At 43.1% G+C, this 24,626-nt stretch overlaps 1 protein-coding gene and 1 long non-coding RNA gene across 7 annotated transcripts in view; one reads left to right on the top strand and one right to left on the bottom strand.

Annotated features, from left to right (window-relative positions):
* The window catches only part of LOC138988904 (uncharacterized), a 155,289-nt gene extending 147,847 nt beyond the window's left edge, over positions 1-7,442 (bottom strand). For 2 of the 5 annotated variants that reach the window (XR_011465151.1, XR_011465152.1), the window contains exon 1: positions 7,363-7,441. This is a non-coding gene — a long non-coding RNA (uncharacterized lncRNA). Of the gene's footprint in view, positions 1-7,362 lie in introns of all 5 variants that reach the window. The other 3 variants (XR_011465153.1, XR_011465154.1, XR_011465155.1) reach the window with 2 other exon arrangements.
* Positions 7,443-7,981: 539 nt separating this feature from the next.
* The window catches only part of TJP2 (tight junction protein 2), a 128,248-nt gene continuing 111,603 nt past the window's right edge, over positions 7,982-24,626 (top strand). For both annotated transcript variants that reach the window (XM_070375793.1, XM_070375792.1), the window contains exon 1: positions 7,982-8,431. The gene's annotated coding sequence lies outside the window, so the exon portion shown is untranslated. The remainder of the gene's footprint in view (positions 8,432-24,626) is intronic.

Genomic DNA, 24,626 nt, shown 5'->3' with positions numbered 1-24,626 from the left:
GCAAGTGTCAGCTGGGAGACACCTGGCAGACCTTCTAGCCCACCCCATGCATTCACTTTACTTTTGCTTTTAATTAAATTCAAAACAGTACCCCAAAAGCACAGATCTAGCTTCACCACCATTCTCCTCTCCCCCTAAATCACAGCGTCTCCCACTCACTTTTCCAGTTAACCACTGTGCCCAAGATGCGAGTATTCTTCCAGCGCTTTTTCTACTCATTTGCAGATAGATATGCACGTATGTATTGCATAAACAGTTTCATACCATATGTATTGTTCTTCGACTTGCCTTTTTTTAGCAACATATCTTGAAGAACTTTCTATGTTGGTTCATACAGATTAGCTTACTGCTTTTAACTTAACTGATGGAAAACATCCTCAGAGGCAGTCAGCAGAAATAGCTAAAAAAAGCTGTGACCCTCAAATCAGACAGTCAAGAAAGACATCAGAATTCAATTCAATCCCCCTCCCTTAATTTTTACACAGGAAACATTTCAAACATACAAAATAGTGGAAACCACAGGAAACACACACATAACATTCCACTAGATTCAACAACTCTTACCACTTTCACTGGCTGTTGTTTTAATATCTGCTGGAGTTATGTGGCTCTAAGTTGAGAGGTATATGAAAAGAAGCAGGATTCATGAAGTCCCAAGGTCTTAAGAATTATGAAGAAAAGACATTTACAAATTATAAGAGCCAAAGAAATATAAAATTTTCTCAAAAGTACATGTGAGGTGTAGATTTCCATGAGTAGAAGGAAGAATTAGTAATCTAGGAATGTGGGCTAGAAGGCTACCCCTTCTTGGAATTAGGGAGTGATTAGCATAAGTATCTCGGAGATGGCAATGGCAACCCACTCCAGTACTCTTGCCTGGAAAATCCCATGGACGGAAGAGCCTGGTAGGCTGCAGTCCCTGAGGTCGCTAAGAGTCGGACACGACTGAGCGACTTCACTTTCACGCACTGGAGAAGGAAATGGCAACCCACTCCAGTGTTCTTGCCTGGAGAATCCCAGGGACGGGGGAGCCTGGTGGGCTGCTGTCTCTGGGGTCGCACAGAGTCGGACACGACTGAAGCGACTTAGCAGCAGCAGCATAAGTATAAACAACGTTCAGTGAGTTCCATCCAGACACATTTTTCTGGGAGCTATGTGTCTTCTGATATACTAGGCAAAACCCCCAAAGACATGGGATGATATATGCATTTTCTTGATATGTAAAAAGAAGAATCACTCTTCCTGTCTACAAATTCTGATCTTGTGATGGTCTTGAAATCTTTCCCTTAAAGTTCACTAAGAAAGTAATCATCTGCCTAGAGGGTAGGCATCTTTTTTTAAAATTTTTATTGGCGTATAGGTGCTTTATAATGTTGTATTAGCTTTTACTGTACAGCAAAATGAAACAGATATACATACATCTCCTCCTTTTTTGCATTTCCTTCTCATTTATATCACAACAGAGCATCAAGTAAAATTCTCTGTGCTATACAATAGGTTATCATTATTTATCGATCTCATACATAGTATCAATAGCATAGATATGTCAATCTCAATCTCCCAATTCCTCCCACTCCCCACCATGGGTATCTTTTTATACAAAGGAAAACTTAAAATTAAATAAAGAAATGGAATATTACACAGGAATAAAACTGGATGAAATATAGCTATACTCAGCAACCTGAATAAATCGTAGAAATATAATTTGTAGTGAAAAAGAGCTGGTTGCAGAAGACTACATAGAGTGTGACTCTATTCTTATAAAGCTCAAAAACTAGCAAATCCAAACAATATATTGTTTAGGAAGATCCACATGTCTGGTAAAAAAAAAAAAACAGCAACTTTTTAAACGAGTGCATAATATAGGATAGTGATTACCTTGAAATGGTTGGGGGATGGGGTTAGGATTTGGAAGCCTGTGGCATCATCAAAAGCATTTGTAATGTTCTACTGATTAATGATGTGGTGGATTCATGTATTCATTTTATTATATGCTCCCAAATTTATACAGATGTTACTTAAATGATTTTGTATGTATCAAATATAACATAAAAATGTTTAAGTGAAAACAAAAACCAGACTTACAAAACAGAATAATAAAATGCGTAAAGTCAAAGCCTAAAGAAGAACTAGGGTTTTAAATTTATAACTTTAATTAATTGAATACTCATTTTGGACATGCAAATCTCTGAATAGTTCATACAAGAAACTACCTTGAAAGGCATCAAACTACATTTAGCACATCATCCAAATGTACTGTTCATCGAGCCATTCCTTTAGTGGCATTTAATTTTAATTTTTTGCCAGTCTAGTACACAGGAATAAGCATTCTTAAATGTATTTCTTTCAATATGTGTGCAAGTATATGTGGGGGATGGGTAGATACCTAGATATCTAAAAATGGAGTTGCCAGGTCAAAGAGTAAAAGACAGAAGTTGAGAGTCAGAGAAGTTAAATATAAACTTGTGTTGTGGGGAGGAGGGAAGAGGGAGAAATTGGAGGAAGAAGATCAAAAGGTAAACTTCCAATTATATTATTATAAGATATTATAAAATAAACATTACAGGATAAATACTAGGGATGTAATGTACAACATGCTAACCACAGCTACCACTGCCGTACGATATACAGAAAAGTTGTTAAAAGGGTAAATCCTAAGAGTTCTCATCACAAGGAGAACATTTTCTCCCCTTTTCCTTTTGTTATGAGATGATGCCTATTAGCTGAACCTGTTGTAGTAATCATTTCCCAATATGTGTAAATGAAACTATCATGCTGTATGCCTTAAACTTATACAGGGATCTATGACAATTTTTCTCAATGAAACTACAAAACTCAGAATCACATAGGCAGCAAGTAGCAAAGTCAAAACTAGAAATAAGGCTCTTTCGGGGGCTGAATGGTACACCTATTGCCTGTACACCTGTTTCACCAAGGCAAGTGCCCCATTTTAGACTGAGATTTGACTCTTCCCCTATTCTGTTTATCCAGCTTGCCGGTGAAGCACAGTATTGATTTCAGAACCTCAGAATACAAACGCTCCCTGTCACAAGATGCACAGAATAGGGCTTTGTTTCCCGGGAAGGCAAGATGCTTTCTATGGGACTGACTTAGTGGCAGTGGCAGGAAGAGAACCTCTGCTGAGCTGAGTCAGAACCCAGAGTTCTTGTCCCATTTTTCAGAGTACTGTCCCTATGGCCCATGGAAGTGTCTCTTTATTTCTAAGAGCAGATTTTGCAACCTTTAGTGTTCCGAATGGAAATAATTCTGTTATTGAAAATGCTGTTTGCTGTTTACAGGAAAGCACAAAGGCACACATAGAGCCCGTGCCCAAAATGAAAAGAACGGATGGGAAAAACAAGAAAACGTCAACAACCAACTGTGCCAGTCAGAGTCCCTTTCTTCCTACCTGAAATGTTCTCTGAAATTAAATATATATATATAATAAATACGCCACCCAAACCACAGGTAGTAGCAACACCAACCCCATATATTAAATTAGAGCATGTGATTAAAATATTTAAAAACATTTCCTAAAATTTTTCTACCTTAGGGGCTATCAAGTTTCCCCAAATATCTCATTTTGAATCAGAAACCAAACAAGAAATACATGTTGTATTTCACTGATACCACTTAAGTCTTTTAATCTATGTTTCTTCCCCCATCATTTTTAGTGCCTGCTACTTTTTGAGGAAACTGGGTCATTTGTCGTTTAGAGTTTCTCACATACGGGATTTTGTTCACATGTTTCTCGTAGTGTTAACACATTCCTCTATTTCAATATTTCCCCTAAACCGGTAGTTCAGTTTAGAAGCTTGATCAGATTCAGGTTTGTTCTTTTTTGGCAAAAATGTGTCATTTGCAGTGTTGTGTATTTCTAGCAATTGCATACAATGTCTAGTGATCTTTTCTATGATATTAGTAGCTGTTGATGACCATTGCCTTGATACATTTTTATTAGAGTTTTGGGAAATGCTGATATTGAAATTTTGTCATTTCATTTGCTAGAATAATTTCCTCATCAATTATTTGGTTATCCTGAGATATTGTCACCCTGCTTATTTAACTTACATGCAGAGTACATCATGAGAAATGCTGGGCTGGAAAAAGCACAAGCTGGAATCAAGATTGCTGGGAGAAATATCAATAACCTCAGATATGCAGCTGACACCACCCTTATGGCAGAAAGTGAAGAGGAACTCAAAAGCCTCTTGATGAAGGTGAAAGTGGAGAGTGAAAAAGTTGGCTTAAAACTCAACATTCAGAAAACGAAGATCATGGCATCTGGTCCCATCACTTCATGGGAAATAGATGGGGAAACAGTGGAAACAGTGTCAGACTTTTTTTGGGCTCCAAAATCACTGCAGATGGTGGCTGCAGCCATGAAATTAAAAGACCCTTACTCCTTGGAAGAAAAGTGATGACCAACCTGGATAGCATATTCAAAAGCAGAGACATTACTTTGCCAACAAAGGTTCGTCTAGTCAAGGCTATGGTTTTTCCAGTGGTCATGTATGGATGTAAGAGTTGGACTGTGAAGAAAGCTGAGCACCGAAGAATTGATGCTTTTGAACTGTGGTGTTGGAGAAGACTCTTGAGAGTCCCTTGGACTGCAAGGAGATCCAACCAGTCCATTCTGAAGGAGATCAGCCCTGGGATTTCTCTGGAAGGAATTATGCTAAAGCTGAAACTCCAGTACTTTGGCTACCTCATGTAGTTGACTCATTGGAAAAGACTCTGATGGTGGGAGGGATTTGGGGCAAGAGAAGGGGAAGACAGAGGATGAGATGGCTGGATGGCATCACTGACTCAATGGACGTTGAGTCTGAGTGAACTCTGGGAGTTGGTGATGGACAGGGAGGCCTGGCGTGCTGCGATTCATGGGGTCGCAAAGAGTCGGACACGACTGAGCAACTGAACTGAACTGAGATACAGTTTGTACAGCTCATAGCTTGGGTTTCCCAGGAAGCAGAGTTCTTGAGACATGGGCTGTTTGTGTATTAGTCGTTCAGTGTGTTTGACTTTTTGTGACCCCAGGAACTGTAACCCACTAAGCTCCTCAGCCCATGGAATTTTCCAGGTGAGAATTCTCCAGGCAAACTTTCCAATCCGGGGATCGAACCCAGGTCTCAAGAACCTAGGTCTCCTGCATTGCAGGCAGATTCTTTACCATATGAACCACCTGGGGAGCCCCACTGGAAGCAAGGTTTTAGGGAAAGCTAGTGGTGGGGGAACCTGAGAGAGCCAGTTCAAGGGAGTCTCATCCAGTAGTCTTGTGGCTTCAAACATCTGATTAAGTGATTCATTGTGATTTGATTTCTGAGAAGTGATATGGACTGAGCCTCAGAATAGTTTATCCTGGGAGAAAAGGAGGGAATATTTAGTTATCAGCTTCTACCCCCGACTGGTCCACAGTTAGATCATGAAATGCTAACTCACCCACCACTCAGGGTGCTGTATGCATAGGCAACAAGATAGTTTCCATGGATTCTCACACTGGTATTAACAGGGAAGCACTGGAGTGGGAAGTAGGAGATGAGGTCATTTGGGTTGTTCCTGCATGAAGCTGAAAAGAGCCCACCTAGAATTTGTTGCTACAGCAGTGGCTAGAATAAGAGACAGTGAGGGATATAAGATCTAAAATGGTACATATGAAGTGTTAGATACAGTCCAAAAGAGGCAGATAAAATATGTAATTCTGTCTTACAATTTACCAGCTCTCAAAATAATGAATTAGTTCCACTGAATCTGCAAGGTAACCAATTAGGGCTTTTGGGTTTTTTTTTAAGTATTCGAATGACTCATATACATATATATATATGATATATATATATCATATGATATGTATCCTGTATCATATGATATGTATATCACATATATATATGATATATCTCAATTCATTGCAGTCATTTTTGTTATTAATGTTCAAATTTATCCCACTTTGGCCAGTGGGTACTTCTATAAGTTGGCTTCTTATTTGATTTCATGTGAATCTATTAGTTTTTGATAGCTTCCTTGCTTTCTGAATTGACAAGATACTCCCAGTCTTATTTTGGGTACTTCTTGCCTTTAATATAAATAACTCACTTCTCCAAATAGGTCTAGTTTCTTTCAAAGAAAAATGGTATTTAGAGACCACAATGTGGAATCTAAGAGTGCTTAATCCTGCCAGATTGGTCACTCGCTGTTCAGTGAACATTTTGAACAACAGACCTTGAGAAAAACTTAAGAAAAGTATAAATTCTAAATGACAATTTCAGTTCAAATTTAATATTGCTTAGCTTTGATTTTATATTTATCTTTTATATTAAAATAAGATTTGTAAGAACATTAACATAAATTATTGCTAACATTATGATTACTAAAAAGCAGTTTATGTTTTGTTTTTTAGCATTCTCTTCATCCTTAAGGTATATTCCTAAGGCATCTAGAACCAAACAATTGTGTTTTAAAGTTACCTGACATAATTTCCCTTTATATGGTTAAGCCACCAACTTGATAACTGTATTCATTTGTTGCATTTTGCTTTTTAAACATTTAATTTTTCATAATCATAAAAATTTACGGCATCCCAGTCAAATCTACAAAACAAGATATAGTCAGAGAAGTTTAGCTTCTATCTTTGTACTTTCCAACTTGCTCCATCTCTCCCAAATTTAATAATTTATCTTTCCACTTAGAAAATACACAAATGTATGTGTTCCTGCTTTCTTAGATTAACAGCAAGACACCATATTCACCTTTACTCATCTTGCCAGCACTGTGTTCCTGACAAACTACTGTTCATCTTTTAAAAACTGTCCTGTCCTGTAGATGCAATCTAGTCACTTGAAATAACTTATTGATAGGTACTCCCCAAAGTCTAAAGGGTAAAGAATCCGCCAGCAAAGCGGGAGACCTGGGTTCCATCCTGGGATTGGGAAGATCCTCTGGAGGAGGGCATGGCAACCCACTCCTTTATTCTTGTCTGGAGAATCCTTATGGACAGAGGAGCCTGGCCAGCTAGAGAAAACGAGGTCTTAAAGTCAGACAGGACTGAGCACGCGCGCGCACACACATACACAGTCTAAACGAAATGAACTTGAGTTTTACTTATTCCATTACTTCTGGCAAAGGTTTGTGTAAGGGAGGAGGGAAGGGGAGCTTGCCAATCGTAAGCAAATCTGTCTTAACTGAATGAAGGTATGATCTTCCCATGAATATTTTTTGTGTGTGTGGTAAAATACACATAAAAAATTGACCGTTTAAACCATTAAGTTGTGCAACCAGCATTTTTCAGAGTTCCAAATTGAAACTCTTCACCCATTAAACAAGTCCCCAAAACCATCCCAGGACCTTTAACAAGACTAAATGAAGACGCACCTGCTCGCCAGTTGCAGGCTTGGGCACTAGGAGGATTCTGCCTTCCCATCTGAGCAGGGATTCCAGCGGAGACCAAGCTAGATCTCGGTTAACGCTCACGCCCTCACCTATTGTCCCAGCGGGAGGAACCGGTATTTCCGGATTGGGGCCTCAGACCCAGTGATCCCGGCTAAGAGTGAGGTTGGTGGAGGAGGGGAACGGAAGCTGATCATAAAAGTTAACTTTCCATCAAAATAATTAACCTGTTTTCCCATCCCCCTCCCAACAAAAACAAAGATCCACCCCCACCCCCCAACCCGCCGCCTCCAGCAAAAGTCGCCAATTGAACACCCACAATGGCCCCCAACCATCGTCCGGTGGTTTTTGAAAAAGTAGAAACGCTGACCAGTTCCTTGCCCACACCCAGGGAGAGGATCAAAAAGCCGAATCAGGTCAAGAATAAAGAAAGCAGCACAGCGAATTCCACTCGCCCTTGGGCGGGAAGAAAGCTCAGCGGTAGTTCTGCAGAGAAGAAAAAGCCAGACCAGTGAGCGCGCGGGCTGGAGTGACCAGGCAGGCAGTCCCTGCGGCCGTAGCCCCTACCCCACCGCTGGGTGGCGTGTGTGAACCTCGCCCCCGGCTCGGTCCTTCCAGATACCCCAAAGTAAAGCTGCAAGAAACTGCGTTTCTCTGCCCCGGCTCGCACGCTTGGCACCCTTGGGGGCTCGAAGGAGACAGGCGACAGCCTCTGGCCACCCGAGTCCCCTCCGGGCCGCCGCTCTCTCCGGTCGCCCAACCCCCCTGCCCCCACCCTGGATTTTTTTTTTTTTTCCTTTCTCCCAAACCTCCAAACAGGAAATAGCTTGAGTCACAATAATACACGGGAGCGGCGGCCGAGGCCACTCGCACCCGCCCATTCCCCGGGCCGCCTCCAGTACTCCGGCTCCGCCAGGCGCCGCCGGCGAAGCGCGGGGAGCGCAGGGGACATCGGCCCAGCCGCCGGCGTAGTGTCGAAGGCGCCCAAGCGCCGGCCAGATCCGCCTTCACTGTGACCCCGACCGCGCCAGCTTCGGCCGCCACCGGCTTCCAGGCGAGTACCCTCCTCCCTCTCCCTTCCGACCACCGAGCGCCCGCGGGCGTCCCGGCATGGCCCTCCGCGAGGCTGGAGGAGAGCCGCCCCCAGCGCCGCAGCCGCGCTCCGGCAGCGCCGGGACACCTTGCTCGGGTCTCGACTTCGGCTGGGGAGGGCTTTGCGGGGTTCTGGGGGGTGCTCTCTGGATTCATCGTGAGGGAGGAGGTGTGGGGTGGGTAGCGGGAGAAAACGCGAGCTGATGTCAGCCCACGTCCCTGTTGATTCGGAGTATACTTTCTTGGACAGTAACTTTTTTCTCCCTTTTCTGGGGATGCTTAACCGACTTTTGCCTCCCCGATTCCTCCAAGGGATGACAGTCACAGGGTTCTCCTGCGCAGTCGTCTAGAAGGAGCGGCTACAGGTGCCTGCGACCCACTTTCTTTCTCTACCTGGCCTGGAGTTCTCTCCTCAAGGGACGGGAAATGTTTCACTTTCTGTTGAGCTTCTCTTTAACCAGATTAAAAGGGCCTCTCAGTTTGTGTTGGAGCGGTCAACACTCGCAGCGTCCGGAGGAGGCTTTATGCAGGCCGAGGGAGGCGAGGGCTAGTTGAGAGCAGGTGCGGGCTGCCTGCGCAATCACCGCCGCACACCTGAGAGCCCGGGAGATGCTCGTTAGCCCGCGCAGCCCGGGAGCCCCGAGCTCCCACCTCCGCAGGATTTTAGAGAATTGTTTTCCCCACTTTCTGATGCATTTGTAAGGGAGGGGCCGAGTTCGTCAATGTGCTGCGCGTTGTCAGTCTTCAAGGGCTACATTGCAAGGTTCTTCTATAGGGATCTTGGTCAAAATTGAGTTGGACATCTTTGTGTTGGAGAAAGGCCACTGAATTCCAGGCATTCTTCGAGGTTGAGAAGGGTGTTTTCAAGACTGTTCTGAAGTCGGCTTGAGGGCTTTCTGCGAAACTACCGCTCTGTCAGTTCTCCTTATCGCCTGTGGCTGCTTTTTAGTCCCGGGGGTGGGTGCGTTTTCTTCGTACTCTATGTGCAGTGAGACCTTCCTGGTTTCTAAGAAGGTTGTGAACAACCCTCCGCGTTTCTCGGTGAGAGGACCGTGGTTCTAGAGCGGTTGGATTAATAGGGTGGCTGCGTTACTTCAAGCGCTCTGGGGCCTTGCTGCTGTGAGTGAGCCAGGATCCAGCAACATCGGCATCACCTGGGGCATCTTGAAATATGGGATTTCAGAGCTACCCTGGCCTGCTCAATCAAGGTCCTCAGGGAATCCTTTGAGTATTATCGCTTGAGAAACACTAGCAGAGGGTATGTTGGGCTGAAGTTTTTTTGTCCAGTTTAAACACTAGCAGAGGGTATGTTGGGCTGAAGTTTTTTTGTCCGGTTTAAAGAAGTAATTTACAGTATATTTCCCTACATTTCCATCCAGTCCTATATTTGAACCTTCATTCTGCCAGACCAGGACAAACACATTTAACAGCTTTATGGGTCCAGCCCCTCCGCCCCAGGGAGCTAGGCACCTTACACAAGATTTGGACATGTGGTTAGTATACTAGCTATGTGTTTTTTGTTTCTAGATACTTTTATTATTATTGTGATAAAATACAACATAAAATTTGTCATTATAATAATTTCTTTTTTTTTCTTTTTTTTTCACCACACTGTGTGGCTTCCTGGTTCTTAGTTCCCTGACCAGGGATTGAACCCAGGCCCCAGGCGATGAAAGCACAGAGTCCTCACCCACCACCAGGGAATTCCTAACCATTTTTAAGAGGACAATTCAGTGACATTAAGCACTGTCACCATGTTGTGCAACCATCCCTGCTCTCTTTTTCCAGAACTTTTTCCTTGTCCCAAACAGAAACTCTGTACTTATTAAAGAATACCCTCTTCCCCCCTCTTCCCAGCCCCTGAGCTTCTGGCTACTGTTCATGACATTTTCCGTAGGGTACAGAGAAGGTTGAATAGGAATACAGAGTAAAAGTAAAATCATGTTTACAGAATATGGATAAACATTTGGAAATTCCTGGGTTGCTGGCCTGATGGACTTGGCAACGAAACTCCAGGTTTTTAAAATGCATGTGCTTTCTTTGAAGGGAGACAGCCTGAACCTATGAGGCCTTCCTTTTTGGTGTGACTGGAGCACTTCATTTAATTGGCTTTATTTTGGGTGTCCTGTTTATATTGGGCTTAGTTTTTTAATAGTGAATCAAACTCATTTTTGAAAGCAGTTAAAATAAACCTTAAGCAAAAGTATTGTTGCTTGGGGTATATATAGGAGGAGATCACAGGAAGACTTCAGAAAGATTTGAAATGATTTTCTAAAAGACCTCAAACTGTTTCAATTCTGCTTTAATGTTAAGTGAGTCTAATGGATCAAGGACATTGTTTCTGGTTCTAAAAATGTTTGTATATAATTTGGGAAAGCCTTGTTGTTGTTTTAATTGAAGTATAGTTGATTTACAATGTTGTATTAGTTTCAGGTATATAGCAAAGTGATTCAGTTACACACACATATATATTCTTTTTCAGATTTTTTTTCCATTATAGGTTATTGCAAGATATTGAATATAGTTCACTGTGCTATACAGTAGGTCCTTTTTGTTTATTTTGTATATAGTAGTGTATATCTGTTAATTCCAAACTCATAATTTATAGAAAAGCTTTGTAATAATGAATGTCATCCTCTTGTATCTGCTTAAAATTGTCCAGGTTGCCATTTGAGGACATGCTTTTCAGTGAGAACAGAAATGTGAATTAGCAAACTAGTAAAAATGGTTTCATTCATGATCTAACAAAGACACTGTTATAGATCTAGAATGTGGTTCAGAATACATAAGTGATCAGAGATATTGGGAAGATTTAATACTACACGGTCTAGACTTTGAAACAAATAAAAAGATGAGCCCAAACTGAAATAAATTCCAAAAGAGCAAAGAAATCAACAGCAAAGGATTCTTTCTATGGTACTACAAGACCTCTAATCAGTTAGATTATACTTGGCTTGATTTTAGGCATTAGGATAACTAGTCCAGCTCCCAGGAAAATCAAGTCTTGGGCAATCTCCTTTTTGAGACCAGTCAGCAGTGCTACCTCTGCATATCAACCAGATGGTCTCTATGCAGTACCCCAAATGCTACACAGTGTAGAAGGAAGGGCACAGGATTCAGGTGCAGAAGAACTGATATTTACCCTGACCAACTGACTGAGCAGGAGTAAGCCTCAGAAACTCGGAGCCACCATGTCCCTAAGTATAAAATTAGGGAGAAGTTGTCTCTCTCTAAGATTATGTAGTAAGGATTCAAAAGGACCTTACTTATAAAAGTGCTTGTAAACTGTAAAAGGATAATAAAAATTTCTTACCTTCATTTGGGAGAAAGTTACAGTGCAAAAGAGATAGAAGAAGTCACATATTTGGGGTACCTAACACTTTTTAGTTAACTGTGTTTGTTTGTAATTTTCTTCTAGCTTTAAGGTCATTTTTTTTTTTTTTTTTGGCCATGCTGTAAAGCTTGTGGGATCTTAGTTCCCCAAGCCAGGGATTGAACCCATACCCTCTGCAGTGGAAGCACAGTATCTTAACCATTGAATCACCAGGGAAGTCTTCCTCGAGGTCATTTTTTTTAAAAAACAAGTTTATTGAGATGTAATTCATATACCATACAATTCACCAATAAAGTGTACAATTCATTGATATTGAATATATTCACCAAGTTGTGCAACCATCACCATAATCAATTTCAGGACATTTTTATTGCCCTAAAAATAGTACTACTCCTTCTACCCCTTAGCTGACCCCTTCTAATCTTCTGCCTCCCCCAACCTAAATAACCACTAATCTACTTTCTGTCTATAGATTTGCCTATGCTGGACATTCAATATAAATGGAATCATACAATATGTGGTTTTGTATTCTGACTTCTTTCATTTAGCATAGTGTTTTCAAAATTTATCTACATTGCCTCATGTATCAGAGCTTTCTTTTTATTGCCAAATAATGTTCTGTTGTAAGTATATACCACATTTTGTTTATCCATTCATCTGTTGACGGACATTTGTGTTGTTTCTACTTTTTGCCTGTTATAAATAATGCTGCTCTGAACATTCATGTTTTTAGGTGGACATGTTTTCATTTTGAGGGGGTACATACCTATAAGTGAAAAACATATGTTAATTCTATATTTAACATTTTCAGGAACTGCCAGACTGTTTTCCAAAGTGATTGCACCATTTACAATCCCATTAGCAAAGTGTGAGAGTTTCAGTTTCTCTAGTTTTTTTTTTTCTTGGCCATCCTAGTTGGTGTGAAGTAGTTTTGATTTACACTCCTCTGATGGCCAATGATGCTAAACATCTTTTCATGAGCTTATTTATTAAGCCATTCTTTTTTTTTTTTAAATCATTTTCTAAGGAAAAATAGATAGAGGAAGAGGAAAATCAGTTTTGTATAGATTCCCTAGTTTCAGTGGTCTAGGAAAATACTGAAAATGTAAATTGAGTACTTCGCTCTTTTCAAATTTATTTTGGTTTTGACTCATCTTTTTATTTGCCTTGAGGCCTAGTACCTGTAGTACATGATGTTCCAAAGGATTTGAGTGAAGAATTAATACATAGATTCTTGGAGGTGAAGGGGAGTAAGTAGACAGGGATTTAGTATTCTATATGCCGATACAATGCCCCCTAAAAAATTATGCACCACTCAAATGTTAATAACGCACCAAAAAATAAATGTACTTGTGCTGATGGTGGACATTTTAAACACTTGAACTAAAATATTGTTTGGTAGTCTGTTGATTAACATCTGTTCATTCTACTTAATATATAAGAATATACAGCTCATATTCATAGATTGTAGCTTTTATTAGGCTCTCTTTTTAAAAATCTTTTAAAATTTTTATTCATTTTTTTTGTGGCTGTGTTGGGTTTTCATTGCTTTGCACATGTTTTCTGTAGTTGCAGCGAGCAGGGGTATTCTTCGTTGCGGTGTATGGGCTTCTCTCGTGGAGCAGGATCCAGGCTCCGGGCTTCAGCACTTGTAACACACGGACTCAGTGGTTGTGGTTCACAGGCTATGGAATCTCACCAGACCAGGGATCAAACCCGTTTTTCCTGCATTAGCAGACTACTGATTTTATTTTCATATACTCCGAGTAGGCTGGTGGATGTTTTGGCATGAGTTTGTGCATTTCCGTTCTTTCTTTCCAAGGCTGCATGGCAATGTGTTTTCTCTATAGCCATGTGGAGAATTACCATCATGGTCTACAGTTACAAATGGATCATGAATTTTTAAAATACCTGTAGGCGTTTTAGAGGCCCACTGTATTGAACTTGGGTTGTATGTTTGGATCTTATATTACTGGTGAATGTAGAGAGCAGTAAGGAAATAAAAAAATCAGCCAGATTTAGCAAATTACTATTTCCTTATTCCTTAGAATAAGCAAATGGAAGTGTGTGGTTCAGTGGTCCTCACACACTGGGCTGTATCTGAATCACCTGGAAGCTTGATAAAATATACATTGCTGAGCACCCCCCACCCCGAATTTGGTTACTGAGTTAGTCAGTCTGAATGGGACCCTGATAATCTGCATCTCCAACAAGTGCCCAGGTGATGTTGATGCTGCTGGTCTGGTCTTAGAGACCCAGTGGAATGGAGGCATTTGGAAATGGACTGGAATAAGAGTGAGGGAAGGGACAAGGTTAGCGGTGGGCTCCTGCATTCTGTGCGTACGGGAACTGGATAGAGCTGAGGAGCTAGATGTGACTCAGGAAGGGCATGGACAGGTGCTGGGAACTGGGACATAGGGATTAGTGGGGAGGGGTATCTGGAAGAGAAGCCTCTGATATGGGGAAGGAGTAGGGAGAGGGTTCTGAGGAGACCAAGGCCACTGAGGGCCCCAACTCCATGTAAACAGGGGAGTGAGGACACAGCTTTTCACTGCTTCCAGAAAGGCCAGCGTTACCAGGTCGTGGGATGGGCTACGTGGGGACAGAGCCAAGTGTGAACTTGCCTTCATAAGATAAGGGATCCCTGTAGTCCTTCAGGCAAAGTCCTGGAGTCATGACTGGCCCCTCCCCATCTTGACTATTACTGTTAATCATAGTCAGCCTAGAATCTGGGGAGCTTTGTAAGCCAGAGCAAGAGTCCTTTGTGCAAGGAGTAGCCATCAAGTTTTAGTTTTCCTCCTCTCACGCCTTTGCCAGCTCAGCTTAATGGCTTAAAAATCTGTGCTACCAGGTGTCTAGTCTCCTTAGCATAACTTGGCATAAGCGGATTCTGAGAGTGGGTGCTGACAGTCCATGTCATGAAGGTCAGGTTCGTTACAGAAAAGAAATCCAAGAAGGGAGCTAGCCCAATACTGTTGGGTCCTGTGAAGTTAAGCTGTGTCCCACCTTCCCGTGGTTTCACAGACTTGAGACTAACATCTGATTTTATTTCATATTTTGCATGAAAGGAATCCTCATTGTATCTGAGGATATAAAGCATTTATCTTGGGCTTTGGAATGATGCCAAAGCCTGCCACCGAAGCACTCTGTGTTCCCATCTGGGAGCACCTGCCATCAGCAGGGGGAGAGGGGTTGGTATCCATGGGTGTGATCTCCACCCAGCTCTGCCTATGGTGTGCTGCTGAGGTCAGAGCTGGGCAGCTGCCACCTACGTTACACTCACCTTGGCGTCCTCCACCCCACTCAGCTGGTTGCACAATTTTACATTCCTACTTGGCCCCTGTGGGCCGAGGGTGTGTGATTCTGCTGGTAAATGGTCAGAACTAGAAGCATTTCTCAGTCTTGCTTCTGGGAAAGATGCTGTTTCAGGATCCCTAAGGTGACCTCCAGTTTCTATGATTTGCTAAGAGGACTCAGAGTCTCACCTCTATGGTTATTACTGTGAGAGTACAACAAAGCAAAACCGGTAAATGGAAGAAGCCACTTGGATCAGAATCTGAGGAAACCAGGCACGGACTTCCAAGTGTCCTCTCCTAGAGCAGGCGCATAGGCCATGATTAATTCCAACAGACCACATGTATGAAATGTTGCCAACCAGGAAACTTCATTAGCGACTCAGTGCCCAGGCTTAGTGGGTGTCAGAAGATACGAATTTTGTAATCAGACCAACTTGGGTTGTAATCACACCTCCAGTACTTATTACCAGTGTGGCCACGAGAGAGTTACTTAGTCATCTGGTGCCTGAGTTTCTTCATCTGAGAACAGAATTTATATCTACCTCCGAAAGTCATTGTGAGAATGAACGAAGGTAATGCATTTTTAAAAATTTTTATTTATTTTTGTTTTTGACTGTGCTGGGTCTTCGTTGCTGTGTGGGCTTTTCTCTAGTAGTGCAAAGCAGGGCTTCTCTCTAGTTGCAGCACTCAGGCTTCTCATTGCAGTGTCTTCTCTTGTAGAGCACGGGCCCTAGGGTGCATGGGTTTCAATGTTTGCAACTCTCGGGCTCCAGAGCACAGGCTCAGTAGTTATGGTGCGTGGACTTAGCTGCTCCATGGCATGTGGGATTTTCCTGGACCAGGGATCAAACCCATGTCTTCTGCATTGGCAGGCAGCTTCTTTACCATTGAGCCACCAGGGGCGCCCGGGTAATGCATTTTAAGGGGAGCACTTATCTCAGTGGCAGACACAGTGAATGTGGTCACCAAAACATGGTTTAGCCACATATCGGCCAGGGGAAGGGTGTGTGGGCCAGAGTGGGTGGCATCTGCCATACCTGCTGTGTGCAGAGCCTAAGGTCAGAAGACATCTCTAGCCCTGGGCTCATAGGTGCACCTCAGGCTGCCTTCTTGCCAGCTCATCCTACCTACTGACCTGAGAACATTTTTTGCTGTTTTGCTCTTCTGTCTCCTAGGAATACTTTTCCCTGTGCCTCGGATGGCTCAGCTCCTTCTATTAGCCTAAGGAATGTCTGCTCATATTTTTAAGACCTAACTCAAGTACTTTCTCTGTGAAGACTTTCCCAAGCCAAGCCCCTTAAACAGGCTTATCCACTCTGTCCTGCCTCATCCCTGTTCCGTGGACCCCTACTGCAGTGTGCTGGGTTACAGTTACTTGTTGCTCTGCTAGACTGGGTGGTTCTTGAGGGAAGGGATGGTTTCATATTATTTATATGTGCAGCATCACTCAGAATGTTGGATAGGGAGCAGCTCAGGGGTTGTCCAGGGAGTGAATGAATGAATGGAGTGTTGGGCTGGACCTAGAACCCAACAGGAAATGGATACAGTGCCGGCAAAATAGGTATCTGCCTTCAGAGCAGCCCCTGACAGTCTAGAGGGGGAGATAGATGGTAAACAGGTATAATTAGAGAAGTGACGTGAGGGAAGCAGAGTCTGGCCCAGCTGCAGGTGCAAGGGGAGCAGGAACAAGGAGAAAGGGGCGGTCCAAGTGTTGATGCCCTGGGCAGTGTGATATCTGCTGGAGCTTGGGTGGTTGTTGGAGGCTGGAAGAACTGGTCAGGCAGGGAGCCACTCCCAAAGAGCCAGGAATCCTCCAGATGGGGAGGGAGAGGTGGATCAAAGGTTACCAACACCTCAGCTGCCAAAGGGCAGGAAATCTAAGTGGAAACTTGGAAGGTTGAAGTGGTCCAAGGGGAACTTGGAAAACTGGGGTTGGGGAACACAGGGTTAATTGAGGAAGTGGCACCCAGTAACCTGAAAACCTGTCTGGGAATGGATCTCTGATCTTAGGCTTCCATAACAAGATACCACAGCCTGGGGGTGTTAAGCCACAGACATTTATTACTCACATTTCTGGAGGCTGGAAGCCTGAGATCTGGGTGCTGGCATGGTCCATTTCTGGGTGAGGACCGCCTTCCTGGCTTGCAGAAGGTGACCTTCTCCCTGTGCGCTCACACAGCCTTTCTTAAGTGTGTGCGCACGGAGAGGGAGCCGTCTCTGTCTCTTCTTCTTCCTTATCCCATCGTGAAGAACCCACCTTTGTGACCTAACATAAACCTCATTTACGTTCCAGTTCCCCATCATGATCACCAACATGCTAGGAATTAGGGCTTTGATTGATGCATTTTAAGAGGACACAAACTTTTAGTCCATAATAACCTGGGCCAATAAATATTTGCTGAGTAAATAATAATCATGGCTAGCACTTAGCACTTCAGATGGTTCAGACTCTAAGTGTTTTGCATATATTTTTTTAAGTTTAATTTTCACACAACTTTATTAGGTAGGCACCATTATTATGCCCTATTTACAGAGGAGGAAAATGAGGCCCTGGAGAGGTATAGAGGCTTGCCCAGGCTATACAGCTAACTAAATATGAAGCTGGGACACAAACTGAGGCAGTCCGGTTCTAGAGAGCAGGATTTTAACCATTATACCCTGCTGCCTCTTAGTTAGGAAGTAAACTCTGGTGTTATTGGGTATCTGTCATATGCTGATTCCTCAGGAGAGATGCTAGCGATACAAGGATGAATATGACATCTTATCTGCCTTCTAGGCCATCACAGAATGCTTAGAGAAACAGCTATGACTTTTGCTGCTAAGTCATTTCAGTCGTGTCCGACTCTGGGCGACCCCATAGATGGTCCCTGGGATTCTCCAGGCGAGAACACTGGAATGGGTCGCCATTTCCTTCTGCCGTGCATGAAAGTGAAAAGTGAAAGTGAAGTCACTCAGTCGTGTCGGACCCTCAGCGACCCCATGGACTGCAGCCTTCCAGGCTCCTCCAGCCATGGGATTTTCCAGGCAAGAGTACTGGAGCTGGGTGCCATTGACTTTTGAAGTCACTGGAAATGTATTGAGGCCGACAGAAACATTGTTTCACCTTTCTTTTGTAACTACTACACAGGACCATTAGCAAAGGTAAAGTGTTTCACTATTTTAGAATGTATATAGATGGACAGGGAGGCCTGGCGGGCTGTGATTCATGGGGTCGCAAAGAGTCGGACACAACTGAGCGACTGATCTGATCTGATCTGATAGTGGCTGAAGTGCTCACAACATTACATATATTGTGTGGGAAATAGGGGGCTGAGTCATCAAATTAGAATTGACTATTTTTACTAGAGTTTCTAATGTAATGACAGTAACTAAATGATGGTAATGCATATCCTAAAATTTATAATACTATCAAGATACAATTTGAGGAAAAGTAGAACCACTTATGTAAAAAAGCTTTTTAACTAAAAATAAATACAGATAATTTAGATATATTTTACAGGAAAATTTAAAACAAAGTGAATTAAAAACCTTGTGGTGTTTCAGAATCTTGACTATTAGGGAAGATCCTGTACATGCAGAAGCTTAGTAAACCCAGGAGGTAATTCTTTTTTTTTTGCCTGGATGTGGGTGTTCAGGGAAAAACCCAGTCCATAAGGAGGAGGATAAGGTGGACAGAGATCCCTAGGTGGGAAGCCAGCTTGCTGATGGTTGGGGTTGGGGGAGAGTGCTTCTTGGAAGGAAGAGAAGGAAGAGGATTTCTTCTTTTATTTATTTATATCTTTTGGCTGTGTTGGGTCTTCATTGCTGTGCACGGGCTTTCTCTAATTGTGGCAAGTGAGGGCAACTCTTCGTTGCAGTGCTCCAGCTTCTTGTTGCTAGGGCACGTGGGCTCAGTATTTGCAGCTCACAGGCCATGGAAGTCGTGCTCAGTAATTGTGGCATACCGGCTTACTTGCTCCGAGGCATGTGGCATATTCCTGGATGATCGAACCCATGTCCCCTGCATTGGCAGGCAGATTCCTGTCCACTCCCCTGTGCCACCAGAGACACCCCTTTTAATTTGACTTAATTAATTAATTTACTTTTGGTTGTCTGTTGGTTGGTTTTGCACGGCCTTTCTCTAGTTGCAGCAAGTGGGAGTACTCTTCCTTGTGCTGGTGGGTTTCTTACTGCAGTCATTTCTCTTGTTCCGCAGCCTGGGCTCTAGGGCTTCCGTAGGTGCAGCATTCAGGCTCAGCAGTTGTGGCACATGGGCTTGGTTGCTCCATGGCATGTGGAATCTTCCTGGACCAGGGATCAAGCTCATATTCCCTGTACTGGCAGGTGGACTCTTATCCACTATGCTACCAGGGAAGTCCAAGAGGATGTCTTCTTGCCACAGACTCCACCTTTGGATCCAGTGGAAATAGCAGATTTGAGAGAGAGGAGGTGAGGGAAGGGGAAACCCTGCAGCAAAGAGGGAGTTGGAGAGTAGGGCTGAGATATTCTCCTATCTCAGAAGAAGAGCACTTCTGCCAGGGATCAGGAAGAGATGTGCTGTCTGAGTCCTCAGATGCAGGTAGGTTACCCAGGAAGGCACTAGAGCAGAGTAGGAAAGAGCTAGAGCAGAGTAGCAAAGAATCAGACCTGGGCTTGAATGTTGCCTCTGCCACTTAGGAGCCGTGAGATCTAGGGTAGGTTTCTCCACTCTGAGCCTTAGTTTTCTCTTTGTAAAGGGGGTCAGTAATACTGCCTTCTCCCTGAATTGCTGTGGTTCGAGCTTCATTGCTTTCATGGTTTTTTGTCTCAAGTCTGCACTGTTCTGTCTTGAGAAGAAGTTTTATCCAGCCTCCCCCGCTATCAAACCAACGACCATAAGCTCCTTCTGAAGGAATAGAATTTGGCTTTGAGAAGAAGACGGAGTCATTGCAGCTTTTCTTCAAGTTCTCCTGCTCCTCATGGTCACAGCTCAGCTTGTCATTTGCTTTGGACCTTCCCTCCTCTTTCTCTGTCTTGACAGATAATAGCCCAACAAGCTGCATTTCTTTCTCATGATGGAGTTGCATCATCTCATTTCCTCTCGTGAGTGTTTGGGACTACACTTTCACTAGAGACTTTCTCAATCTGACATCACTAAGATGACCTGTCGGCTCTGCTTTTCTGTTCTCTTCTGCAGCATTGGTGAGAATTGATTTTTCTCTCCATCTGGGGTGGTGAGATGCATGCTTGGTTTTGGAATTTTAGCCAGTTCCCTCCTGGATCTTTGTGCCTGGTCATCAACATTGTTGACATGCCCCGATTCCAATTTGTTACCTCATTCTCTTCTCCAAGAGAAGCTTATCTCTTTTAAAAAAAGTTTTATTGAAATATAGTTGATTTACAATGTTGCATTTTATATATATATATGCTTTATATGTTTTTAAAAATAATTTTTAAAATTATTAATTTGTTTTTTGCTGGGCTGGGTCTTTGTTGCTACACACGGACTTTCTCTAGTTGTGGCGAGTGGGGGCTACTCTTCGTTGCGATGCACAGGCTTCTCATTACAGTGCCTTCTCTTGTTGTGGAACACAAGCTCTAAGCGCTTGCGCTTCAGTAGCTGTGGTGCATGGGCTTAGTTGCTCCACAGCATGTGGGATCTTTCTGAACCAGGGATCAAACCCATGTCCCCTGCATTGGCAGGTGGCTTCTTAACCTCTGCACCACCAGGGAAGTCCCAATATATATGCTTTAAAAGATTTTTTTCCATGATAGTTTATTATAAGATATTGAGTATAGTTCCCTGTGCCATACAGTAGGTCCTTGTTGTTTATCTATTTTATATACTGTATCAGATCAGATCAGATCAATCGCTCAATCGTGTCCGACTCTTTGCAACCCCATGAATCGCAGCACGCCAGGCCTCCCTGTCCATCACCAACTCCCGGAGTTCACTCAGACTCCCGTCCTGTATAGTAGGGTATATATGTTAATCCCAAACTCCTAATTTATCCCTCTCTTTCCCCGTCTTTCCCCTATTTTATTTTTTATGTCTGTGGATAGAAGCTGATCTTGAGTGAGCTTCTCCTAGTCCCACCAGACACTTGATCTGACTTTGCAACACAAGCCCTAGATGCCATTTGGAGATACCAAGTCTTTCCCAGTTGTGCATAATACTTTTACATGAGATTTAACTTCTTCCTCTTGCATTTTGTTGGGTGCAGCTTCCAGAGAACAGATCATTCTCACAGTACCAGATGCTGGCTCATCTTGAACATGGAGCATTTTTCTTTTCCCAGTTGATTTGCTGTAAAGCATATATGCTAGATCAAAGCACAGGCTGGACATGTCCAGGCAACCCCACTTCTTCTGGGCTTTTGTCTTTTTCATCTCACTTGATGAGAGCTTTTCCTCACCACCCCCCCACCCCCCCACCCCCCCCACCCCGCTTTAGGCAGCATTATGGATTGAATTGTATCCCTCTCATTCATATGTTGAAATCTTCACTCCTAGTACCTCAAAATTGATCTTATTTGGAAATGAAGACTTAATTGAAGTAATCAAGTAAAATTGAGGTCATTTGGGTGGGCCCTAAGCTAGTATCACTTGTGTCCTTATAGGAAGAGGAAATTTGGACACAGACACATACAACACAAAGATGATATACAGACGTAGGGAGAAGATGGCCATCTATAAGCCGAGTAGACAGTTCTGCCTCGCAACCTTCAGAAAGAACCAGTCCTCTCAACATTTTGAACTTGAACTCCCAGCCTCCAGACTGTGAGATGTAGATTTCTGTTATTATGGCACCAGTCTGTGGTCCTTTGTTACGTCAGCCCTCGCAAACTAATACAGTCAGAATAAGAAATTCTGCCTGGAACCCAGAGAGATGTTAACACAGCAGCTGTCACATACACTCCACCGTCTCCCACTGATGTCCCAGGAAAGCAGGATGGGGGATCACATCATCAACTTCTGCCTTGAACTCTGAAGTTTCTCCTGGGTTTACCCAAAGTACCCCTGTGGGGCAGGATGACACTCCTCCAGGGGCCCGACATTAAGGCTCTGAAACCAGTTTGACCACAATACTGTGATCACTAAACAGGGCTCTGCTCGGAACCAAACCTGTGTCTGATGGCCAGGCAGTCCACCACTGGAGAGGACTGGGTCCAGGCCTGGATCAACGTGGAACTCAAACCCCCCAGTTGCTGGCCAGGACTCCTTCTTAACCTTTGATTAATCTTCTTGATGGCCCAGGAGACTCACCCCTATCCTCTGCACATGCCTAAACATGTAATTTGAATTCATTTTGGTTCTACTTTAAACAGAACATATTTGAGACGGCAGAAGAAAGAGTAACCTAGCCCTGTCTAAGGGGTTCAACTAAGGAGAGCCTTCTGGAAGAAATGAAGACATAGCTGATTAGCAAGGAAAAGAACACACTTACATAACACATATGCTGGACATTACACATGCTAAGTGCTTTACATGTAAAAACTGATTTAGCATTTTTTAAAAAAAAATTCTCTATTATTTCTTTTTTTCCCTTCTGCTGCTGCTGCTGCTGCTAAGTCACTTCAGCCATGTCCGACTCTGTATGACCCCATAGACGGCAGCTCACCAGGGTCCCCCATCCCTGGGATTCTCCAGGCAAGAACACCGGAGTGGGCTGCCATTTCCTTCTCCAATGCGTGAAAGTGAAGTCGCTCAGTCATGTCCGACTCCCAGCGACCCCATGGACTGCAGCCTACCAGGCTCCTCCGTCCATGGGATTTTCCAGGCAAGAGTACTGGAGTGGGGTGCCATTGCCTTCTCTGTTTTTCCCTTCTAGTTTTATTGAAATATAATTGACATATAGCACTGTGTAAGTTTAAGGTGTACAGCGTAATGAATTGACTTATATACATCATTAAATGAGTATCACAATAAGTTTCGTGAACATTCATCATTTAATATAGATACAAAATTAAAGAAATAGAAAAAAATTGTGATAAGAACTTTAGAGTATACTCTCAACAACTTTCATAGAAAACATATAGCAGTGTTAATTATATTTATCATGTTGTACTGTACCTTGCTAGTACTTATTTGTAACTGGAAATTTGACCTTTTGACGGCCTCCCCTGACTCCCACCTCTAGTAACCACGTATCTGGTTTCCTTTTCTATAAGTTTGTTTTTGAAGAATAACTTACCTACAGTGCTGTGCTCGTTGCTGGTACACAACATGGTGATTTGGTATTTCTATATATTTCAAAATGATCACCATGTTATGTCTAGTTATAATGTCACCATAAAAGATATTACACAGTTATTAACTATATTTCCCATACTGTACATTTCATACCCATGACTCATTTATTTTGCAACTGAAAGTTTGTGCCTCTGATTTAGCTTTTAAAACAGGCCTGTGAGGTCAGTGCCATGATTAGCCTCACTTTACAAATAATGAAACTGAGGCATAGAGACATTGACTGACTTATCCATGATCACTACAGCTAGTTAGTGGTGGAGCTGGACTTCAGTCCTGGGTGGTGAGGCACCCCAATTGATGCTAAGGAAGTTGAGGGCACTTGTTGGCAGGTGAGATGTGAGATTGTGTGAACTGCTCTCCAGCCAGGGCTTCCCAGGTGGCTCAGTGGTAAAAAATCCGCCTGCCAATGCAGGAGATGCAGGAGATCCCCTGGGTCAGGAAGATCCCCTGGAGTAGGAAGTGGCAACCTACTCCAGTACTCTTGCCTGGAAAATTCCATGGACAGAGGAGCCTGGAGAGCTACAGTTCATGGGGTTGCAAATCAGACAGGACTTAGCGACTGAGCGCATACACTGTCCAGCCACTGGCCACAGACTGCTGGATCTCCATACTTCACACCTTGTGTAGTCCCTACCAAGTTCTGGAGCTTCTGTCCCTTTCCAAAAGTTGCAGAGCAAAGGTGACTAATATCTTCCTAACCCGATGAATGGCCAAGCCCTTCTTGATTTAAACCAGCTCCTGTCAGTGTTCTAAACTTTGTGCAGTGCCATTGCTCATCTGCTCCCAAGCAAGAGATCTTCTAGAATCCTGCAACTCTAGGTTCAGAGTAGAAATGTAACATGAACACAATTTCTTTTCCATTTTCTTTCTTTTTTTTTTTTTTTTTTGGCCACACAATGTGGTTTGTGGGATTTTAGTTACCTGACTAGGGATTGAACCAGGGTCATGGCAATGAAAATGCTGATCATAACCACTAAGCCACTAAGGAACTCTCTCTCTCTCTTTTTTTTTTTTTGGTATAATTTTTACAACATTAATAAGGAGTGAATTTCCCTCATATAAGGAATTTAAAATTTTTTTTATCTTTTAGGAAAGAGGGTACTTTTAGAATTACTTTGTATTCAAGTTATTTGAGAGAGATGGTCTGTTGGCTTTTAATTATTCAGGCTCAGACAGTAAAGAATCTACCTGCAATGCAGGGGACCTGGGTTTGATCCCTGGGTTGAGAAGGTTCCCTGGAGAAGGTAATGGTAAACCACTCCAGTATTCTTGCCTGGCAAATCCCGTGGACAGAGGAGCCTGGTGGGCTACAGTCC

The sequence above is a fragment of the Bos mutus genome, chromosome 8, assembly GCF_027580195.1.
Source record: "Bos mutus isolate GX-2022 chromosome 8, NWIPB_WYAK_1.1, whole genome shotgun sequence".
Classification (NCBI taxonomy): domain Eukaryota; kingdom Metazoa; phylum Chordata; class Mammalia; order Artiodactyla; family Bovidae; genus Bos; species Bos mutus.
Note: the sequence above shows the minus strand (reverse complement) of the source record. Positions and strands in the feature narration are given on the sequence as shown.